Source organism: Anomaloglossus baeobatrachus, unplaced genomic scaffold (assembly GCF_048569485.1).
Source record: "Anomaloglossus baeobatrachus isolate aAnoBae1 unplaced genomic scaffold, aAnoBae1.hap1 Scaffold_322, whole genome shotgun sequence".
NCBI lineage: Eukaryota > Metazoa > Chordata > Amphibia > Anura > Aromobatidae > Anomaloglossus > Anomaloglossus baeobatrachus.
The window spans coordinates 63320-85914 of record NW_027442614.1 but is presented as its reverse complement, the minus strand read 5'-3'; the positions used below and the strand labels follow the sequence as shown (position 1 = coordinate 85914).

Below are 22595 nucleotides of genomic sequence, written 5' to 3'. Positions count from 1 at the left end.
CCCCCCTCTAACCTTTGATAGTAAGCTTTTCTGTAGTCTGCCTGTTGATGTATTTTCCGTTTGAACTGTGCACAACATGAAGAGACGGAACACTGGCGGCTTGTCACAATGCCCCCCGATGACATCACAATAGCGCTGCTGCCTAGAAAACAAGCTGCGCAGAAGAAGTTGTTCTTTGGGTGGGAGGGTGGGCTAGTGGAAGGAGGGGGCAATCTCTTTTTTTCCCGGGTGGTAGGGGGATGACAGGAGAAGGGAAGCGGGTGGTGAGAAAGGTACAGAGGGCAGGGTTTGGGGGCTGGGAAGGAAAGGGAAAAGATTAGGGTTTGGGGATGATGAAAGGGCTTTCTACGGGTAAGGATGGCAAAGGGTGGCAGTGACGGAAAGTCAGGCAACCTGTCCTGTCCGTCTTTTTGTATCGTGAATTGGAAAGACTGCAAGGGGGAGGGGAGTTGCTTGCGCCCTAAAGGAGGAGTTATTCAGATTCATTGCAGTGGGCGGCGGCTGCAAAACGCACCATTCTTCTTGTTTTTGCTCTGCAAAGCAGCCTTTTCAAGGGTTGGCTTGGGTGACAAAATGTCTTGTGTAGGCGTGGGTTTGTCTCCCTCTCGCTCTCTCTCCCTAAGATGTGTCCGGCATAGGCCAGGGTGCCACTCGAGGCCCAAACCAATTCTGGTTATCGCTTCTCGGCCTTTTGGCTAAGATCAAGTGTAGTATCTGTTCTTATCAGTTTAATATCTGATACGTCCCCTATCTGGGGACCATATATTAAATGGATTTTTAGAACAGGGAGATGGAAAAAGAGCTTGCTCTGTCCACTCCACGCATTGACCTGGTATTGCAGTACCTCCAGGAACGGTGCACCCCTTCTTAACCCAGTTTCCAAAAGCAGAACTCAATTCACCTGATTCATATTAGCCCGATTTAATGAATTGGAAGAAAGCATACGTCTTCATATGCACCTCAATTTGGCCCATTCACTTTTCACACTTCCTCCTTTTGTTTTTTATCTTTCACACTTTTGACTTTCTTTATTCATCCAAATAGCAAACTCATCACCACTCAACCTGACCAACTCGGCTATGTCCCCGTGCTGCAGTTCTCTGTCTTATCTAGATCATTTGCAATTGAATGGAATAGATCCCTTTTGGACAAAGTGGATTCACCTGCTGCTGCAGTGACCACAGGTGTGATAAGATCTAGAATTGGCATCTGGTGCGATCTCTCCGCTTCCACTCCAAAGAAAGTTACCTGTTTATTCCTATCATGCATTGGTTTTTGGGGTTTTCTTTGAGTAATGATGATCTCTTTAGTAGTCTGTTGGCGCCCTCTCCTGGAGGAATAGTTTGCTTGCTCTTGGACATTCTAAAAGAGAGGTCATGATAGACATTGAGCTTCTGAGCTCAATTGGGGACAGTCATGGGTGATGAATGTTTGCAACCTACTGCGAAGCCTCATACCGCAATATAAGGAACGTCAAATACTAAGAAAGGGCGGCCTATGAAAGAATTACTACTTTCAATAAGTACACTTAAACGGCTAATTGGGAATAGAAAAACTGTAAAAAGCCCTCTGAGAAAGCCCCCCTCTAACCTTTGATAGTAAGCTTTTCTGTAGTCTGCCTGTTGATGTATTTTCCGTTTGAACTGTGCACAACATGAAGAGACGGAACACTGGCGGCTTGTCACAATGCCCCCCGATGACATCACAATAGCGCTGCTGCCTAGAAAACAAGCTGCGCAGAAGAAGTTGTTCTTTGGGTGGGAGGGTGGGCTAGTGGAAGGAGGGGGCAATCTCTTTTTTTCCCGGGTGGTAGGGGGATGACAGGAGAAGGGAAGCGGGTGGTGAGAAAGGTACAGAGGGCAGGGTTTGGGGGCTGGGAAGGAAAGGGAAAAGATTAGGGTTTGGGGATGATGAAAGGGCTTTCTACGGGTAAGGATGGCAAAGGGTGGCAGTGACGGAAAGTCAGGCAACCTGTCCTGTCCGTCTTTTTGTATCGTGAATTGGAAAGACTGCAAGGGGGAGGGGAGTTGCTTGCGCCCTAAAGGAGGAGTTATTCAGATTCATTGCAGTGGGCGGCGGCTGCAAAACGCACCATTCTTCTTGTTTTTGCTCTGCAAAGCAGCCTTTTCAAGGGTTGGCTTGGGTGACAAAATGTCTTGTGTAGGCGTGGGTTTGTCTCCCTCTCGCTCTCTCTCCCTAAGATGTGTCCGGCATAGGCCAGGGTGCCACTCGAGGCCCAAACCAATTCTGGTTATCGCTTCTCGGCCTTTTGGCTAAGATCAAGTGTAGTATCTGTTCTTATCAGTTTAATATCTGATACGTCCCCTATCTGGGGACCATATATTAAATGGATTTTTAGAACAGGGAGATGGAAAAAGAGCTTGCTCTGTCCACTCCACGCATTGACCTGGTATTGCAGTACCTCCAGGAACGGTGCACCCCTTCTTAACCCAGTTTCCAAAAGCAGAACTCAATTCACCTGATTCATATTAGCCCGATTTAATGAATTGGAAGAAAGCATACGTCTTCATATGCACCTCAATTTGGCCCATTCACTTTTCACACTTCCTCCTTTTGTTTTTTATCTTTCACACTTTTGACTTTCTTTATTCATCCAAATAGCAAACTCATCACCACTCAACCTGACCAACTCGGCTATGTCCCCGTGCTGCAGTTCTCTGTCTTATCTAGATCATTTGCAATTGAATGGAATAGATCCCTTTTGGACAAAGTGGATTCACCTGCTGCTGCAGTGACCACAGGTGTGATAAGATCTAGAATTGGCATCTGGTGCGATCTCTCCGCTTCCACTCCAAAGAAAGTTACCTGTTTATTCCTATCATGCATTGGTTTTTGGGGTTTTCTTTGAGTAATGATGATCTCTTTAGTAGTCTGTTGGCGCCCTCTCCTGGAGGAATAGTTTGCTTGCTCTTGGACATTCTAAAAGAGAGGTCATGATAGACATTGAGCTTCTGAGCTCAATTGGGGACAGTCATGGGTGATGAATGTTTGCAACCTACTGCGAAGCCTCATACCGCAATATAAGGAACGTCAAATACTAAGAAAGGGCGGCCTATGAAAGAATTACTACTTTCAATAAGTACACTTAAACGGCTAATTGGGAATAGAAAAACTGTAAAAAGCCCTCTGAGAAAGCCCCCCTCTAACCTTTGATAGTAAGCTTTTCTGTAGTCTGCCTGTTGATGTATTTTCCGTTTGAACTGTGCACAACATGAAGAGACGGAACACTGGCGGCTTGTCACAATGCCCCCCGATGACATCACAATAGCGCTGCTGCCTAGAAAACAAGCTGCGCAGAAGAAGTTGTTCTTTGGGTGGGAGGGTGGGCTAGTGGAAGGAGGGGGCAATCTCTTTTTTTCCCGGGTGGTAGGGGGATGACAGGAGAAGGGAAGCGGGTGGTGAGAAAGGTACAGAGGGCAGGGTTTGGGGGCTGGGAAGGAAAGGGAAAAGATTAGGGTTTGGGGATGATGAAAGGGCTTTCTACGGGTAAGGATGGCAAAGGGTGGCAGTGACGGAAAGTCAGGCAACCTGTCCTGTCCGTCTTTTTGTATCGTGAATTGGAAAGACTGCAAGGGGGAGGGGAGTTGCTTGCGCCCTAAAGGAGGAGTTATTCAGATTCATTGCAGTGGGCGGCGGCTGCAAAACGCACCATTCTTCTTGTTTTTGCTCTGCAAAGCAGCCTTTTCAAGGGTTGGCTTGGGTGACAAAATGTCTTGTGTAGGCGTGGGTTTGTCTCCCTCTCGCTCTCTCTCCCTAAGATGTGTCCGGCATAGGCCAGGGTGCCACTCGAGGCCCAAACCAATTCTGGTTATCGCTTCTCGGCCTTTTGGCTAAGATCAAGTGTAGTATCTGTTCTTATCAGTTTAATATCTGATACGTCCCCTATCTGGGGACCATATATTAAATGGATTTTTAGAACAGGGAGATGGAAAAAGAGCTTGCTCTGTCCACTCCACGCATTGACCTGGTATTGCAGTACCTCCAGGAACGGTGCACCCCTTCTTAACCCAGTTTCCAAAAGCAGAACTCAATTCACCTGATTCATATTAGCCCGATTTAATGAATTGGAAGAAAGCATACGTCTTCATATGCACCTCAATTTGGCCCATTCACTTTTCACACTTCCTCCTTTTGTTTTTTATCTTTCACACTTTTGACTTTCTTTATTCATCCAAATAGCAAACTCATCACCACTCAACCTGACCAACTCGGCTATGTCCCCGTGCTGCAGTTCTCTGTCTTTTCTAGATCATTTGCAATTGAATGGAATAGATCCCTTTTGGACAAAGTGGATTCACCTGCTGCTGCAGTGACCACAGGTGTGATAAGATCTAGAATTGGCATCTGGTGCGATCTCTCCGCTTCCACTCCAAAGAAAGTTACCTGTTTATTCCTATCATGCATTGGTTTTTGGGGTTTTCTTTGAGTAATGATGATCTCTTTAGTAGTCTGTTGGCGCCCTCTCCTGGAGGAATAGTTTGCTTGCTCTTGGACATTCTAAAAGAGAGGTCATGATAGACATTGAGCTTCTGAGCTCAATTGGGGACAGTCATGGGTGATGAATGTTTGCAACCTACTGCGAAGCCTCATACCGCAATATAAGGAACGTCAAATACTAAGAAAGGGCGGCCTATGAAAGAATTACTACTTTCAATAAGTACACTTAAACGGCTAATTGGGAATAGAAAAACTGTAAAAAGCCCTCTGAGAAAGCCCCCCTCTAACCTTTGATAGTAAGCTTTTCTGTAGTCTGCCTGTTGATGTATTTTCCGTTTGAACTGTGCACAACATGAAGAGACGGAACACTGGCGGCTTGTCACAATGCCCCCCGATGACATCACAATAGCGCTGCTGCCTAGAAAACAAGCTGCGCAGAAGAAGTTGTTCTTTGGGTGGGAGGGTGGGCTAGTGGAAGGAGGGGGCAATCTCTTTTTTTCCCGGGTGGTAGGGGGATGACAGGAGAAGGGAAGCGGGTGGTGAGAAAGGTACAGAGGGCAGGGTTTGGGGGCTGGGAAGGAAAGGGAAAAGATTAGGGTTTGGGGATGATGAAAGGGCTTTCTACGGGTAAGGATGGCAAAGGGTGGCAGTGACGGAAAGTCAGGCAACCTGTCCTGTCCGTCTTTTTGTATCGTGAATTGGAAAGACTGCAAGGGGGAGGGGAGTTGCTTGCGCCCTAAAGGAGGAGTTATTCAGATTCATTGCAGTGGGCGGCGGCTGCAAAACGCACCATTCTTCTTGTTTTTGCTCTGCAAAGCAGCCTTTTCAAGGGTTGGCTTGGGTGACAAAATGTCTTGTGTAGGCGTGGGTTTGTCTCCCTCTCGCTCTCTCTCCCTAAGATGTGTCCGGCATAGGCCAGGGTGCCACTCGAGGCCCAAACCAATTCTGGTTATCGCTTCTCGGCCTTTTGGCTAAGATCAAGTGTAGTATCTGTTCTTATCAGTCTAGAGGAAAACATGGCCCTGCCAGGATCGAGGCTATTAGACTGAGTAAGTGTGGGGGCTATGGTGCAATGTGCCCCAGGACTGACGACCCTGGAGTGAGTCTGAGCTTGCTGGCTTGGGACCCCGGCGAGCTTTGGGCTCTGTAGCACACCGTACCTTGCCCTTTCATACTTTCTGCGCATATTGCTCTATCCCGGCCTTCTGGCTAGGAAGAGAAATTTTTATAATCATGGTCGGAGGTCCGTTCAGCTTTGGGCTGAGAAACCAACACCCGGTTGGAGGTCCGGGTCAGCTTCGGCTGAGAAACCAACACCCGGTTGGAGGTCCGGGTCAGCTTCGGCTGAGAAACCAACACCCGGTTGGAGGTCCGGGTCAGTTTCGGCTGAGAAACCAACACCCGGTTGGAGGTCCGGGTCAGCTTCGGCTGAGAAACCAACACCCGGTTGGAGGTCCGGTTAGCCTTGGGCTGAGAAACCAACACCGGTTGACGGTCCGGGCAGTTTCGGCTGCGAAACCAACAACTAGTAGCTCTCTACTCCACTTGGGTAAGATGCCTGGGTGGATGCTGGGAGCAACGACAAGGCTCAACCAGGCTTCGGCTTGGGGGAGCACCGAAGATCCCTGACCCTTGCTGTGGCCTTCTGGCTCAGAGGGACGGGGTTGATTTTTGGGGACCCTCTCCTCACGGAGGGGTCCACACGAATCCTAGCCTTTGCACTGTTTTTGGTGTGACTTCGGTCATGCATTTTTTGCGGTGCTTTGGAAAGCTTCATTAAATCAAAAAATCTGTTCTTATCAGTTTAATATCTGATACGTCCCCTATCTGGGGACCATATATTAAATGGATTTTTAGAACAGGGAGATGGAAAAAGAGCTTGCTCTGTCCACTCCACGCATTGACCTGGTATTGCAGTACCTCCAGGAACGGTGCACCCCTTCTTAACCCAGTTTCCAAAAGCAGAACTCAATTCACCTGATTCATATTAGCCCGATTTAATGAATTGGAAGAAAGCATACGTCTTCATATGCACCTCAATTTGGCCCATTCACTTTTCACACTTCCTCCTTTTGTTTTTTATCTTTCACACTTTTGACTTTCTTTATTCATCCAAATAGCAAACTCATCACCACTCAACCTGACCAACTCGGCTATGTCCCCGTGCTGCAGTTCTCTGTCTTATCTAGATCATTTGCAATTGAATGGAATAGATCCCTTTTGGACAAAGTGGATTCACCTGCTGCTGCAGTGACCACAGGTGTGATAAGATCTAGAATTGGCATCTGGTGCGATCTCTCCGCTTCCACTCCAAAGAAAGTTACCTGTTTATTCCTATCATGCATTGGTTTTTGGGGTTTTCTTTGAGTAATGATGATCTCTTTAGTAGTCTGTTGGCGCCCTCTCCTGGAGGAATAGTTTGCTTGCTCTTGGACATTCTAAAAGAGAGGTCATGATAGACATTGAGCTTCTGAGCTCAATTGGGGACAGTCATGGGTGATGAATGTTTGCAACCTACTGCGAAGCCTCATACCGCAATATAAGGAACGTCAAATACTAAGAAAGGGCGGCCTATGAAAGAATTACTACTTTCAATAAGTACACTTAAACGGCTAATTGGGAATAGAAAAACTGTAAAAAGCCCTCTGAGAAAGCCCCCCTCTAACCTTTGATAGTAAGCTTTTCTGTAGTCTGCCTGTTGATGTATTTTCCGTTTGAACTGTGCACAACATGAAGAGACGGAACACTGGCGGCTTGTCACAATGCCCCCCGATGACATCACAATAGCGCTGCTGCCTAGAAAACAAGCTGCGCAGAAGAAGTTGTTCTTTGGGTGGGAGGGTGGGCTAGTGGAAGGAGGGGGCAATCTCTTTTTTTCCCGGGTGGTAGGGGGATGACAGGAGAAGGGAAGCGGGTGGTGAGAAAGGTACAGAGGGCAGGGTTTGGGGGCTGGGAAGGAAAGGGAAAAGATTAGGGTTTGGGGATGATGAAAGGGCTTTCTACGGGTAAGGATGGCAAAGGGTGGCAGTGACGGAAAGTCAGGCAACCTGTCCTGTCCGTCTTTTTGTATCGTGAATTGGAAAGACTGCAAGGGGGAGGGGAGTTGCTTGCGCCCTAAAGGAGGAGTTATTCAGATTCATTGCAGTGGGCGGCGGCTGCAAAACGCACCATTCTTCTTGTTTTTGCTCTGCAAAGCAGCCTTTTCAAGGGTTGGCTTGGGTGACAAAATGTCTTGTGTAGGCGTGGGTTTGTCTCCCTCTCGCTCTCTCTCCCTAAGATGTGTCCGGCATAGGCCAGGGTGCCACTCGAGGCCCAAACCAATTCTGGTTATCGCTTCTCGGCCTTTTGGCTAAGATCAAGTGTAGTGTTGTTCGAAGAGGTGGTTTAAGCTCCAGGCCACCTTAGTACAATGATACAATGCACACTGGAAGGTTGCGCTTGCTAGTACTCTGGGTGGATAGTATATTCATCTAGAGGAAAACATGGCCCTACCAGGATCGAGGCTATTAGACTGAGTAAGGGTGGGGGGCTATGGTACAATGTGCCCCAGGACTGACGACCCTGGAGTGAGTCTGAGCTTGCTGGCTTGGGACCCCGGCAAGCCTTGGGCTCTGTAGCACACCGTACCTTGCCTTTTCATACTTTTTGAGCATATTACCCTATCCCGGCCTTCTGGCTAGGAAGGGAAATTTTTATAATCCCGGTCGGAGGTCTGGTCAGCTTTGGGCTGAGAAACTAACACCCGGTTGGAGGTCTGGGTCAGCTTCGGCTGAGAAACCAACACCCGGTTGGAGGTCCGGTTAGCCTTGGGCTGAGAAACCAACACCGGTTGACGGTCCGGGCAGTTTCGGCTGCGAAACCAACAACTAGTAGCTCTCTACTCCACTTGGGTAAGATGCCTGGGTGGACGCTGGGAGCAACGACAAGGCTCAACCAGGCTTCGGCTTGGGGGAGCACCGAAGATCCCTGACCCTTGCTGTGGCCTTCTGGCTCGGAGGGACGGGGTTGATTTTTGGGGACCCTCTCCTCACGGTGGGGTCCACACGAATCCTAGCCTTTGCACTGTTTTTGGTGTGACTTCGGTCATGCATTTTTTGTGGTGCTTTGGAAAGCTTCATTAAATCAAAAATCTGTTCTTATCAGTTTAATATCTGATACGTCCCCTATCTGGGGACCATATATTAAATGGATTTTTAGAACAGGGAGATGGAAAAAGAGCTTGCTATGTCCACTCCACGCATTGACCTGGTATTGCAGTACCTCCAGGAACGGTGCACCCCTTCTTAACCCAGTTTCCAAAAGCAGAACTCAATTCACCTGATTCATATTAGCCCGATTTAATGAATTGGAAGAAAGCATACGTCTTCATATGCACCTCAATTTGGCCCATTCACTTTTCACACTTCCTCCTTTTGTTTTTTATCTTTCACACTTTTGACTTTCTTTATTCATCCAAATAGCAAACTCATCACCACTCAACCTGACCAACTCGGCTATGTCCCCGTGCTGCAGTTCTCTGTCTTATCTAGATCATTTGCAATTGAATGGAATAGATCCCTTTTGGACAAAGTGGATTCACCTGCTGCTGCAGTGACCACAGGTGTGATAAGATCTAGAATTGGCATCTGGTGCGATCTCTCCGCTTCCACTCCAAAGAAAGTTACCTGTTTATTCCTATCATGCATTGGTTTTTGGGGTTTTCTTTGAGTAATGATGATCTCTTTAGTAGTCTGTTGGCGCCCTCTCCTGGAGGAATAGTTTGCTTGCTCTTGGACATTCTAAAAGAGAGGTCATGATAGACATTGAGCTTCTGAGCTCAATTGGGGACAGTCATGGGTGATGAATGTTTGCAACCTACTGCGAAGCCTCATACCGCAATATAAGGAACGTCAAATACTAAGAAAGGGCGGCCTATGAAAGAATTACTACTTTCAATAAGTACACTTAAACGGCTAATTGGGAATAGAAAAACTGTAAAAAGCCCTCTGAGAAAGCCCCCCTCTAACCTTTGATAGTAAGCTTTTCTGTAGTCTGCCTGTTGATGTATTTTCCGTTTGAACTGTGCACAACATGAAGAGACGGAACACTGGCGGCTTGTCACAATGCCCCCCGATGACATCACAATAGCGCTGCTGCCTAGAAAACAAGCTGCGCAGAAGAAGTTGTTCTTTGGGTGGGAGGGTGGGCTAGTGGAAGGAGGGGGCAATCTCTTTTTTTCCCGGGTGGTAGGGGGATGACAGGAGAAGGGAAGCGGGTGGTGAGAAAGGTACAGAGGGCAGGGTTTGGGGGCTGGGAAGGAAAGGGAAAAGATTAGGGTTTGGGGATGATGAAAGGGCTTTCTACGGGTAAGGATGGCAAAGGGTGGCAGTGACGGAAAGTCAGGCAACCTGTCCTGTCCGTCTTTTTGTATCGTGAATTGGAAAGACTGCAAGGGGGAGGGGAGTTGCTTGCGCCCTAAAGGAGGAGTTATTCAGATTCATTGCAGTGGGCGGCGGCTGCAAAACGCACCATTCTTCTTGTTTTTGCTCTGCAAAGCAGCCTTTTCAAGGGTTGGCTTGGGTGACAAAATGTCTTGTGTAGGCGTGGGTTTGTCTCCCTCTCGCTCTCTCTCCCTAAGATGTGTCCGGCATAGGCCAGGATGCCACTCGAGGCCCAAACCAATTCTGGTTATCGCTTCTCGGCCTTTTGGCTAAGATCAAGTGTAGTATCTGTTCTTATCAGTTTAATATCTGATACGTCCCCTATCTGGGGACCATATATTAAATGGATTTTTAGAACAGGGAGATGGAAAAAGAGCTTGCTCTGTCCACTCCACGCATTGACCTGGTATTGCAGTACCTCCAGGAACGGTGCACCCCTTCTTAACCCAGTTTCCAAAAGCAGAACTCAATTCACCTGATTCATATTAGCCCGATTTAATGAATTGGAAGAAAGCATACGTCTTCATATGCACCTCAATTTGGCCCATTCACTTTTCACACTTCCTCCTTTTGTTTTTTATCTTTCACACTTTTGACTTTCTTTATTCATCCAAATAGCAAACTCATCACCACTCAACCTGACCAACTCGGCTATGTCCCCGTGCTGCAGTTCTCTGTCTTATCTAGATCATTTGCAATTGAATGGAATAGATCCCTTTTGGACAAAGTGGATTCACCTGCTGCTGCAGTGACCACAGGTGTGATAAGATCTAGAATTGGCATCTGGTGCGATCTCTCCGCTTCCACTCCAAAGAAAGTTACCTGTTTATTCCTATCATGCATTGGTTTTTGGGGTTTTCTTTGAGTAATGATGATCTCTTTAGTAGTCTGTTGGCGCCCTCTCCTGGAGGAATAGTTTGCTTGCTCTTGGACATTCTAAAAGAGAGGTCATGATAGACATTGAGCTTCTGAGCTCAATTGGGGACAGTCATGGGTGATGAATGTTTGCAACCTACTGCGAAGCCTCATACCGCAATATAAGGAACGTCAAATACTAAGAAAGGGCGGCCTATGAAAGAATTACTACTTTCAATAAGTACACTTAAACGGCTAATTGGGAATAGAAAAACTGTAAAAAGCCCTCTGAGAAAGCCCCCCTCTAACCTTTGATAGTAAGCTTTTCTGTAGTCTGCCTGTTGATGTATTTTCCGTTTGAACTGTGCACAACATGAAGAGACGGAACACTGGCGGCTTGTCACAATGCCCCCCGATGACATCACAATAGCGCTGCTGCCTAGAAAACAAGCTGCGCAGAAGAAGTTGTTCTTTGGGTGGGAGGGTGGGCTAGTGGAAGGAGGGGGCAATCTCTTTTTTTCCCGGGTGGTAGGGGGATGACAGGAGAAGGGAAGCGGGTGGTGAGAAAGGTACAGAGGGCAGGGTTTGGGGGCTGGGAAGGAAAGGGAAAAGATTAGGGTTTGGGGATGATGAAAGGGCTTTCTACGGGTAAGGATGGCAAAGGGTGGCAGTGACGGAAAGTCAGGCAACCTGTCCTGTCCGTCTTTTTGTATCGTGAATTGGAAAGACTGCAAGGGGGAGGGGAGTTGCTTGCGCCCTAAAGGAGGAGTTATTCAGATTCATTGCAGTGGGCGGCGGCTGCAAAACGCACCATTCTTCTTGTTTTTGCTCTGCAAAGCAGCCTTTTCAAGGGTTGGCTTGGGTGACAAAATGTCTTGTGTAGGCGTGGGTTTGTCTCCCTCTCGCTCTCTCTCCCTAAGATGTGTCCGGCATAGGCCAGGGTGCCACTCGAGGCCCAAACCAATTCTGGTTATCGCTTCTCGGCCTTTTGGCTAAGATCAAGTGTAGTATCTGTTCTTATCAGTTTAATATCTGATACGTCCCCTATCTGGGGACCATATATTAAATGGATTTTTAGAACAGGGAGATGGAAAAAGAGCTTGCTCTGTCCACTCCACGCATTGACCTGGTATTGCAGTACCTCCAGGAACGGTGCACCCCTTCTTAACCCAGTTTCCAAAAGCAGAACTCAATTCACCTGATTCATATTAGCCCGATTTAATGAATTGGAAGAAAGCATACGTCTTCATATGCACCTCAATTTGGCCCATTCACTTTTCACACTTCCTCCTTTTGTTTTTTATCTTTCACACTTTTGACTTTCTTTATTCATCCAAATAGCAAACTCATCACCACTCAACCTGACCAACTCGGCTATGTCCCCGTGCTGCAGTTCTCTGTCTTATCTAGATCATTTGCAATTGAATGGAATAGATCCCTTTTGGACAAAGTGGATTCACCTGCTGCTGCAGTGACCACAGGTGTGATAAGATCTAGAATTGGCATCTGGTGCGATCTCTCCGCTTCCACTCCAAAGAAAGTTACCTGTTTATTCCTATCATGCATTGGTTTTTGGGGTTTTCTTTGAGTAATGATGATCTCTTTAGTAGTCTGTTGGCGCCCTCTCCTGGAGGAATAGTTTGCTTGCTCTTGGACATTCTAAAAGAGAGGTCATGATAGACATTGAGCTTCTGAGCTCAATTGGGGACAGTCATGGGTGATGAATGTTTGCAACCTACTGCGAAGCCTCATACCGCAATATAAGGAACGTCAAATACTAAGAAAGGGCGGCCTATGAAAGAATTACTACTTTCAATAAGTACACTTAAACGGCTAATTGGGAATAGAAAAACTGTAAAAAGCCCTCTGAGAAAGCCCCCCTCTAACCTTTGATAGTAAGCTTTTCTGTAGTCTGCCTGTTGATGTATTTTCCGTTTGAACTGTGCACAACATGAAGAGACGGAACACTGGCGGCTTGTCACAATGCCCCCCGATGACATCACAATAGCGCTGCTGCCTAGAAAACAAGCTGCGCAGAAGAAGTTGTTCTTTGGGTGGGAGGGTGGGCTAGTGGAAGGAGGGGGCAATCTCTTTTTTTCCCGGGTGGTAGGGGGATGACAGGAGAAGGGAAGCGGGTGGTGAGAAAGGTACAGAGGGCAGGGTTTGGGGGCTGGGAAGGAAAGGGAAAAGATTAGGGTTTGGGGATGATGAAAGGGCTTTCTACGGGTAAGGATGGCAAAGGGTGGCAGTGACGGAAAGTCAGGCAACCTGTCCTGTCCGTCTTTTTGTATCGTGAATTGGAAAGACTGCAAGGGGGAGGGGAGTTGCTTGCGCCCTAAAGGAGGAGTTATTCAGATTCATTGCAGTGGGCGGCGGCTGCAAAACGCACCATTCTTCTTGTTTTTGCTCTGCAAAGCAGCCTTTTCAAGGGTTGGCTTGGGTGACAAAATGTCTTGTGTAGGCGTGGGTTTGTCTCCCTCTCGCTCTCTCTCCCTAAGATGTGTCCGGCATAGGCCAGGGTGCCACTCGAGGCCCAAACCAATTCTGGTTATCGCTTCTCGGCCTTTTGGCTAAGATCAAGTGTAGTATCTGTTCTTATCAGTTTAATATCTGATACGTCCCCTATCTGGGGACCATATATTAAATGGATTTTTAGAACAGGGAGATGGAAAAAGAGCTTGCTCTGTCCACTCCACGCATTGACCTGGTATTGCAGTACCTCCAGGAACGGTGCACCCCTTCTTAACCCAGTTTCCAAAAGCAGAACTCAATTCACCTGATTCATATTAGCCCGATTTAATGAATTGGAAGAAAGCATACGTCTTCATATGCACCTCAATTTGGCCCATTCACTTTTCACACTTCCTCCTTTTGTTTTTTATCTTTCACACTTTTGACTTTCTTTATTCATCCAAATAGCAAACTCATCACCACTCAACCTGACCAACTCGGCTATGTCCCCGTGCTGCAGTTCTCTGTCTTATCTAGATCATTTGCAATTGAATGGAATAGATCCCTTTTGGACAAAGTGGATTCACCTGCTGCTGCAGTGACCACAGGTGTGATAAGATCTAGAATTGGCATCTGGTGCGATCTCTCCGCTTCCACTCCAAAGAAAGTTACCTGTTTATTCCTATCATGCATTGGTTTTTGGGGTTTTCTTTGAGTAATGATGATCTCTTTAGTAGTCTGTTGGCGCCCTCTCCTGGAGGAATAGTTTGCTTGCTCTTGGACATTCTAAAAGAGAGGTCATGATAGACATTGAGCTTCTGAGCTCAATTGGGGACAGTCATGGGTGATGAATGTTTGCAACCTACTGCGAAGCCTCATACCGCAATATAAGGAACGTCAAATACTAAGAAAGGGCGGCCTATGAAAGAATTACTACTTTCAATAAGTACACTTAAACGGCTAATTGGGAATAGAAAAACTGTAAAAAGCCCTCTGAGAAAGCCCCCCTCTAACCTTTGATAGTAAGCTTTTCTGTAGTCTGCCTGTTGATGTATTTTCCGTTTGAACTGTGCACAACATGAAGAGACGGAACACTGGCGGCTTGTCACAATGCCCCCCGATGACATCACAATAGCGCTGCTGCCTAGAAAACAAGCTGCGCAGAAGAAGTTGTTCTTTGGGTGGGAGGGTGGGCTAGTGGAAGGAGGGGGCAATCTCTTTTTTTCCCGGGTGGTAGGGGGATGACAGGAGAAGGGAAGCGGGTGGTGAGAAAGGTACAGAGGGCAGGGTTTGGGGGCTGGGAAGGAAAGGGAAAAGATTAGGGTTTGGGGATGATGAAAGGGCTTTCTACGGGTAAGGATGGCAAAGGGTGGCAGTGACGGAAAGTCAGGCAACCTGTCCTGTCCGTCTTTTTGTATCGTGAATTGGAAAGACTGCAAGGGGGAGGGGAGTTGCTTGCGCCCTAAAGGAGGAGTTATTCAGATTCATTGCAGTGGGCGGCGGCTGCAAAACGCACCATTCTTCTTGTTTTTGCTCTGCAAAGCAGCCTTTTCAAGGGTTGGCTTGGGTGACAAAATGTCTTGTGTAGGCGTGGGTTTGTCTCCCTCTCGCTCTCTCTCCCTAAGATGTGTCCGGCATAGGCCAGGGTGCCACTCGAGGCCCAAACCAATTCTGGTTATCGCTTCTCGGCCTTTTGGCTAAGATCAAGTGTAGTATCTGTTCTTATCAGTTTAATATCTGATAAGTCCCCTATCTGGGGACCATATATTAAATGGATTTTTAGAACAGGGAGATGGAAAAAGAGCTTGCTCTGTCCACTCCACGCATTGACCTGGTATTGCAGTACCTCCAGGAACGGTGCACCCCTTCTTAACCCAGTTTCCAAAAGCAGAACTCAATTCACCTGATTCATATTAGCCCGATTTAATGAATTGGAAGAAAGCATACGTCTTCATATGCACCTCAAATTGGCCCATTCACTTTTCACACTTCCTCCTTTTGTTTTTTATCTTTCACACTTTTGACTTTCTTTATTCATCCAAATAGCAAACTCATCACCACTCAACCTGACCAACTCGGCTATGTCCCCGTGCTGCAGTTCTCTGTCTTATCTAGATCATTTGCAATTGAATGGAATAGATCCCTTTTGGACAAAGTGGATTCACCTGCTGCTGCAGTGACCACAGGTGTGATAAGATCTAGAATTGGCATCTGGTGCGATCTCTCCGCTTCCACTCCAAAGAAAGTTACCTGTTTATTCCTATCATGCATTGGTTTTTGGGGTTTTCTTTGAGTAATGATGATCTCTTTAGTAGTCTGTTGGCGCCCTCTCCTGGAGGAATAGTTTGCTTGCTCTTGGACATTCTAAAAGAGAGGTCATGATAGACATTGAGCTTCTGAGCTCAATTGGGGACAGTCATGGGTGATGAATGTTTGCAACCTACTGCGAAGCCTCATACCGCAATATAAGGAACGTCAAATACTAAGAAAGGGCGGCCTATGAAAGAATTACTACTTTCAATAAGTACACTTAAACGGCTAATTGGGAATAGAAAAACTGTAAAAAGCCCTCTGAGAAAGCCCCCCTCTAACCTTTGATAGTAAGCTTTTCTGTAGTCTGCCTGTTGATGTATTTTCCGTTTGAACTGTGCACAACATGAAGAGACGGAACACTGGCGGCTTGTCACAATGCCCCCCGATGACATCACAATAGCGCTGCTGCCTAGAAAACAAGCTGCGCAGAAGAAGTTGTTCTTTGGGTGGGAGGGTGGGCTAGTGGAAGGAGGGAGCAATCTCTTTTTTTCCCGGGTGGTAGGGGGATGACAGGAGAAGGGAAGCGGGTGGTGAGAAAGGTACAGAGGGCAGGGTTTGGGGGCTGGGAAGGAAAGGGAAAAGATTAGGGTTTGGGGATGATGAAAGGGCTTTCTACGGGTAAGGATGGCAAAGGGTGGCAGTGACGGAAAGTCAGGCAACCTGTCCTGTCCGTCTTTTTGTATCGTGAATTGGAAAGACTGCAAGGGGGAGGGGAGTTGCTTGCGCCCTAAAGGAGGAGTTATTCAGATTCATTGCAGTGGGCGGCGGCTGCAAAACGCACCATTCTTCTTGTTTTTGCTCTGCAAAGCAGCCTTTTCAAGGGTTGGCTTGGGTGACAAAATGTCTTGTGTAGGCGTGGGTTTGTCTCCCTCTCGCTCTCTCTCCCTAAGATGTGTCCGGCATAGGCCAGGGTGCCACTCGAGGCCCAAACCAATTCTGGTTATCGCTTCTCGGCCTTTTGGCTAAGATCAAGTGTAGTGTTGTTCGAAGAGGTGGTTTAAGCTCCAGGCCACCTTAGTACAATGATACAATGCACACTGGAAGGTTGCGCTTGCTAGTACTCTGGGTGGATAGTATATTCATCTAGTGGAAAACATGGCCCTACCAGGATCGAGGCTATTAGACTGAGTAAGGATGGGGGGCTATGGTACAACGTGCCCCAGGACTGACGACCCTGGAGTGAGTCTGAGCTTGCTGGCTTGGGACCCCGGCAAGCCTTGGGCTCTGTAGCACACCGTACCTTGCCTTTTCATACTTTTTGAGCATATTACCCTATCCCGGCCTTCTGGCTAGGAAGGGAAATTTTTATAATCCCGGTCGGAGGTCTGGTCAGCTTTGGGCTGAGAAACTAACACCCGGTTGGAGGTCTGGGTCAGCTTCGGCTGAGAAACCAACACCCGGTTGGAGGTCTGGGTCAGCTTCGGCTGAGAAACCAACACCCGGTTGGAGGTCCGGTTAGCCTTGGGCTGAGAAACCAACACCGGTTGACGGTCCGGGCAGTTTCGGCTGCGAAACCAACAACTAGTAGCTCTCTACTCCACTTGGGTAAGATGCCTGGGTGGACGCTGGGAGCAACGACAAGGCTCAACCAGGCTTCTGCTTGGGGGAGCACCGAAGATCCCTGACCCTTGCTGTGGCCTTCTGGCTCGGAGGGACAGGGTTGATTTTTGGGGACCCTCTCCTCACGGTGGGGTCCACACGAATCCTAGCCTTTGCACTGTTTTTGGTGTGACTTCGGTCATGCATTTTTTGTGGTGCTTTGGAAAGCTTCATTAAATCTGTTCTTATCAGTTTAATATCTGATACGTCCCCTATCTGGGGACCATATATTAAATGGATTTTTAGAACAGGGAGATGGAAAAAGAGCTTGCTCTGTCCACTCCACGCATTGACCTGGTATTGCAGTACCTCCAGGAACGGTGCACCCCTTCTTAACCCAGTTTCCAAAAGCAGAACTCAATTCACCTGATTCATATTAGCCCGATTTAATGAATTGGAAGAAAGCATACGTCTTCATATGCACCTCAATTTGGCCCATTCACTTTTCACACTTCCTCCTTTTGTTTTTTATCTTTCACACTTTTGACTTTCTTTATTCATCCAAATAGCAAACTCATCACCACTCAACCTGACCAACTCGGCTATGTCCCCGTGCTGCAGTTCTCTGTCTTATCTAGATCATTTGCAATTGAATGGAATAGATCCCTTTTGGACAAAGTGGATTCACCTGCTGCTGCAGTGACCACAGGTGTGATAAGATCTAGAATTGGCATCTGGTGCGATCTCTCCGCTTCCACTCCAAAGAAAGTTACCTGTTTATTCCTATCATGCATTGGTTTTTGGGGTTTTCTTTGAGTAATGATGATCTCTTTAGTAGTCTGTTGGCGCCCTCTCCTGGAGGAATAGTTTGCTTGCTCTTGGACATTCTAAAAGAGAGGTCATGATAGACATTGAGCTTCTGAGCTCAATTGGGGACAGTCATGGGTGATGAATGTTTGCAACCTACTGCGAAGCCTCATACCGCAATATAAGGAACGTCAAATACTAAGAAAGGGCGGCCTATGAAAGAATTACTACTTTCAATAAGTACACTTAAACGGCTAATTGGGAATAGAAAAACTGTAAAAAGCCCTCTGAGAAAGCCCCCCTCTAACCTTTGATAGTAAGCTTTTCTGTAGTCTGCCTGTTGATGTATTTTCCGTTTGAACTGTGCACAACATGAAGAGACGGAACACTGGCGGCTTGTCACAATGCCCCCCGATGACATCACAATAGCGCTGCTGCCTAGAAAACAAGCTGCGCAGAAGAAGTTGTTCTTTGGGTGGGAGGGTGGGCTAGTGGAAGGAGGGGGCAATCTCTTTTTTTCCCGGGTGGTAGGGGGATGACAGGAGAAGGGAAGCGGGTGGTGAGAAAGGTACAGAGGGCAGGGTTTGGGGGCTGGGAAGGAAAGGGAAAAGATTAGGGTTTGGGGATGATGAAAGGGCTTTCTACGGGTAAGGATGGCAAAGGGTGGCAGTGACGGAAAGTCAGGCAACCTGTCCTGTCCGTCTTTTTGTATCGTGAATTGGAAAGACTGCAAGGGGGAGGGGAGTTGCTTGCGCCCTAAAGGAGGAGTTATTCAGATTCATTGCAGTGGGCGGCGGCTGCAAAACGCACCATTCTTCTTGTTTTTGCTCTGCAAAGCAGCCTTTTCAAGGGTTGGCTTGGGTGACAAAATGTCTTGTGTAGGCGTGGGTTTGTCTCCCTCTCGCTCTCTCTCCCTAAGATGTGTCCGGCATAGGCCAGGGTGCCACTCGAGGCCCAAACCAATTCTGGTTATCGCTTCTCGGCCTTTTGGCTAAGATCAAGTGTAGTATCTGTTCTTATCAGTTTAATATCTGATACGTCCCCTATCTGGGGACCATATATTAAATGGATTTTTAGAACAGGGAGATGGAAAAAGAGCTTGCTCTGTCCACTCCACGCATTGACCTGGTATTGCAGTACCTCCAGGAACGGTGCACCCCTTCTTAACCCAGTTTCCAAAAGCAGAACTCAATTCACCTGATTCATATTAGCCCGATTTAATGAATTGGAAGAAAGCATACGTCTTCATATGCACCTCAATTTGGCCCATTCACTTTTCACACTTCCTCCTTTTGTTTTTTATCTTTCACACTTTTGACTTTCTTTATTCATCCAAATAGCAAACTCATCACCACTCAACCTGACCAACTCGGCTATGTCCCCGTGCTGCAGTTCTCTGTCTTATCTAGATCATTTGCAATTGAATGGAATAGATCCCTTTTGGACAAAGTGGATTCACCTGCTGCTGCAGTGACCACAGGTGTGATAAGATCTAGAATTGGCATCTGGTGCGATCTCTCCGCTTCCACTCCAAAGAAAGTTACCTGTTTATTCCTATCATGCATTGGTTTTTGGGGTTTTCTTTGAGTAATGATGATCTCTTTAGTAGTCTGTTGGCGCCCTCTCCTGGAGGAATAGTTTGCTTGCTCTTGGACATTCTAAAAGAGAGGTCATGATAGACATTGAGCTTCTGAGCTCAATTGGGGACAGTCATGGGTGATGAATGTTTGCAACCTACTGCGAAGCCTCATACCGCAATATAAGGAACGTCAAATACTAAGAAAGGGCGGCCTATGAAAGAATTACTACTTTCAATAAGTACACTTAAACGGCTAATTGGGAATAGAAAAACTGTAAAAAGCCCTCTGAGAAAGCCCCCCTCTAACCTTTGATAGTAAGCTTTTCTGTAGTCTGCCTGTTGATGTATTTTCCGTTTGAACTGTGCACAACATGAAGAGACGGAACACTGGCGGCTTGTCACAATGCCCCCCGATGACATCACAATAGCGCTGCTGCCTAGAAAACAAGCTGCGCAGAAGAAGTTGTTCTTTGGGTGGGAGGGTGGGCTAGTGGAAGGAGGGGGCAATCTCTTTTTTTCCCGGGTGGTAGGGGGATGACAGGAGAAGGGAAGCGGGTGGTGAGAAAGGTACAGAGGGCAGGGTTTGGGGGCTGGGAAGGAAAGGGAAAAGATTAGGGTTTGGGGATGATGAAAGGGCTTTCTACGGGTAAGGATGGCAAAGGGTGGCAGTGACGGAAAGTCAGGCAACCTGTCCTGTCCGTCTTTTTGTATCGTGAATTGGAAAGACTGCAAGGGGGAGGGGAGTTGCTTGCGCCCTAAAGGAGGAGTTATTCAGATTCATTGCAGTGGGCGGCGGCTGCAAAACGCACCATTCTTCTTGTTTTTGCTCTGCAAAGCAGCCTTTTCAAGGGTTGGCTTGGGTGACAAAATGTCTTGTGTAGGCGTGGGTTTGTCTCCCTCTCGCTCTCTCTCCCTAAGATGTGTCCGGCATAGGCCAGGGTGCCACTCGAGGCCCAAACCAATTCTGGTTATCGCTTCTCGGCCTTTTGGCTAAGATCAAGTGTAGTATCTGTTCTTATCAGTTTAATATCTGATACGTCCCCTATCTGGGGACCATATATTAAATGGATTTTTAGAACAGGGAGATGGAAAAAGAGCTTGCTCTGTCCACTCCACGCATTGACCTGGTATTGCAGTACCTCCAGGAACGGTGCACCCCTTCTTAACCCAGTTTCCAAAAGCAGAACTCAATTCACCTGATTCATATTAGCCCGATTTAATGAATTGGAAGAAAGCATACGTCTTCATATGCACCTCAATTTGGCCCATTCACTTTTCACACTTCCTCCTTTTGTTTTTTATCTTTCACACTTTTGACTTTCTTTATTCATCCAAATAGCAAACTCATCACCACTCAACCTGACCAACTCGGCTATGTCCCCGTGCTGCAGTTCTCTGTCTTATCTAGATCATTTGCAATTGAATGGAATAGATCCCTTTTGGACAAAGTGGATTCACCTGCTGCTGCAGTGACCACAGGTGTGATAAGATCTAGAATTGGCATCTGGTGCGATCTCTCCGCTTCCACTCCAAAGAAAGTTACCTGTTTATTCCTATCATGCATTGGTTTTTGGGGTTTTCTTTGAGTAATGATGATCTCTTTAGTAGTCTGTTGGCGCCCTCTCCTGGAGGAATAGTTTGCTTGCTCTTGGACATTCTAAAAGAGAGGTCATGATAGACATTGAGCTTCTGAGCTCAATTGGGGACAGTCATGGGTGATGAATGTTTGCAACCTACTGCGAAGCCTCATACCGCAATATAAGGAACGTCAAATACTAAGAAAGGGCGGCCTATGAAAGAATTACTACTTTCAATAAGTACACTTAAACGGCTAATTGGGAATAGAAAAACTGTAAAAAGCCCTCTGAGAAAGCCCCCCTCTAACCTTTGATAGTAAGCTTTTCTGTAGTCTGCCTGTTGATGTATTTTCCGTTTGAACTGTGCACAACATGAAGAGACGGAACACTGGCGGCTTGTCACAATGCCCCCCGATGACATCACAATAGCGCTGCTGCCTAGAAAACAAGCTGCGCAGAAGAAGTTGTTCTTTGGGTGGGAGGGTGGGCTAGTGGAAGGAGGGGGCAATCTCTTTTTTTCCCGGGTGGTAGGGGGATGACAGGAGAAGGGAAGCGGGTGGTGAGAAAGGTACAGAGGGCAGGGTTTGGGGGCTGGGAAGGAAAGGGAAAAGATTAGGGTTTGGGGATGATGAAAGGGCTTTCTACGGGTAAGGATGGCAAAGGGTGGCAGTGACGGAAAGTCAGGCAACCTGTCCTGTCCGTCTTTTTGTATCGTGAATTGGAAAGACTGCAAGGGGGAGGGGAGTTGCTTGCGCCCTAAAGGAGGAGTTATTCAGATTCATTGCAGTGGGCGGCGGCTGCAAAACGCACCATTCTTCTTGTTTTTGCTCTGCAAAGCAGCCTTTTCAAGGGTTGGCTTGGGTGACAAAATGTCTTGTGTAGGCGTGGGTTTGTCTCCCTCTCGCTCTCTCTCCCTAAGATGTGTCCGGCATAGGCCAGGGTGCCACTCGAGGCCCAAACCAATTCTGGTTATCGCTTCTTGGCCTTTTGGCTAAGATCAAGTGTAGTATCTGTTCTTATCAGTTTAATATCTGATACGTCCCCTATCTGGGGACCATATATTAAATGGATTTTTAGAACAGGGAGATGGAAAAAGAGCTTGCTCTGTCCACTCCACGCATTGACCTGGTATTGCAGTACCTCCAGGAACGGTGCACCCCTTCTTAACCCAGTTTCCAAAAGCAGAACTCAATTCACCTGATTCATATTAGCCCGATTTAATGAATTGGAAGAAAGCATACGTCTTCATATGCACCTCAATTTGGCCCATTCACTTTTCACACTTCCTCCTTTTGTTTTTTATCTTTCACACTTTTGACTTTCTTTATTCATCCAAATAGCAAACTCATCACCACTCAACCTGACCAACTCGGCTATGTCCCCGTGCTGCAGTTCTCTGTCTTATCTAGATCATTTGCAATTGAATGGAATAGATCCCTTTTGGACAAAGTGGATTCACCTGCTGCTGCAGTGACCACAGGTGTGATAAGATCTAGAATTGGCATCTGGTGCGATCTCTCCGCTTCCACTCCAAAGAAAGTTACCTGTTTATTCCTATCATGCATTGGTTTTTGGGGTTTTCTTTGAGTAATGATG

The 22595-nt window shown here is 47.1% G+C and overlaps 13 non-coding genes and 1 pseudogene across 13 annotated transcripts; all 14 read left to right on the top strand.

Moving 5' to 3' along the window:
* The first annotated feature begins 675 nt into the window (after positions 1-675).
* On the top strand, positions 676-866 carry LOC142269813 (U2 spliceosomal RNA). Its single transcript, XR_012735217.1, has one exon. It is a non-coding gene; the product is annotated as a U2 spliceosomal RNA (small nuclear RNA).
* A 1387-nt stretch (positions 867-2253) lies between these two features.
* On the top strand, positions 2254-2444 carry LOC142269812 (U2 spliceosomal RNA). The gene has a single exon (XR_012735216.1). It is a non-coding gene; the product is annotated as a U2 spliceosomal RNA (small nuclear RNA).
* A 1387-nt stretch (positions 2445-3831) lies between these two features.
* LOC142269811 (U2 spliceosomal RNA) lies at positions 3832-4022 on the top strand. Its single transcript, XR_012735215.1, has one exon. It is a non-coding gene; the product is annotated as a U2 spliceosomal RNA (small nuclear RNA).
* Positions 4023-5409: 1387 nt separating this feature from the next.
* LOC142269774 (U2 spliceosomal RNA) lies at positions 5410-5556 on the top strand (annotated as a pseudogene).
* Positions 5557-6202: 646 nt separating this feature from the next.
* On the top strand, positions 6203-6400 carry LOC142269766 (U2 spliceosomal RNA). Its single transcript, XR_012735183.1, has one exon. It is a non-coding gene; the product is annotated as a U2 spliceosomal RNA (small nuclear RNA).
* A 2147-nt stretch (positions 6401-8547) lies between these two features.
* Positions 8548-8740, top strand: LOC142269768 (U2 spliceosomal RNA). The gene has a single exon (XR_012735185.1). It is a non-coding gene; the product is annotated as a U2 spliceosomal RNA (small nuclear RNA).
* A 1387-nt stretch (positions 8741-10127) lies between these two features.
* LOC142269809 (U2 spliceosomal RNA) lies at positions 10128-10318 on the top strand. The gene has a single exon (XR_012735213.1). It is a non-coding gene; the product is annotated as a U2 spliceosomal RNA (small nuclear RNA).
* Positions 10319-11705: 1387 nt separating this feature from the next.
* LOC142269808 (U2 spliceosomal RNA) lies at positions 11706-11896 on the top strand. The gene has a single exon (XR_012735212.1). It is a non-coding gene; the product is annotated as a U2 spliceosomal RNA (small nuclear RNA).
* Positions 11897-13283: 1387 nt separating this feature from the next.
* On the top strand, positions 13284-13474 carry LOC142269807 (U2 spliceosomal RNA). The gene has a single exon (XR_012735211.1). It is a non-coding gene; the product is annotated as a U2 spliceosomal RNA (small nuclear RNA).
* A 1387-nt stretch (positions 13475-14861) lies between these two features.
* On the top strand, positions 14862-15052 carry LOC142269752 (U2 spliceosomal RNA). The gene has a single exon (XR_012735172.1). It is a non-coding gene; the product is annotated as a U2 spliceosomal RNA (small nuclear RNA).
* Positions 15053-17242: 2190 nt separating this feature from the next.
* On the top strand, positions 17243-17427 carry LOC142269769 (U2 spliceosomal RNA). The gene has a single exon (XR_012735186.1). It is a non-coding gene; the product is annotated as a U2 spliceosomal RNA (small nuclear RNA).
* A 1387-nt stretch (positions 17428-18814) lies between these two features.
* LOC142269806 (U2 spliceosomal RNA) lies at positions 18815-19005 on the top strand. Its single transcript, XR_012735210.1, has one exon. It is a non-coding gene; the product is annotated as a U2 spliceosomal RNA (small nuclear RNA).
* Positions 19006-20392: 1387 nt separating this feature from the next.
* Positions 20393-20583, top strand: LOC142269805 (U2 spliceosomal RNA). The gene has a single exon (XR_012735209.1). It is a non-coding gene; the product is annotated as a U2 spliceosomal RNA (small nuclear RNA).
* A 1387-nt stretch (positions 20584-21970) lies between these two features.
* On the top strand, positions 21971-22161 carry LOC142269748 (U2 spliceosomal RNA). The gene has a single exon (XR_012735169.1). It is a non-coding gene; the product is annotated as a U2 spliceosomal RNA (small nuclear RNA).
* The last annotated feature ends 434 nt before the right edge of the window (positions 22162-22595 follow it).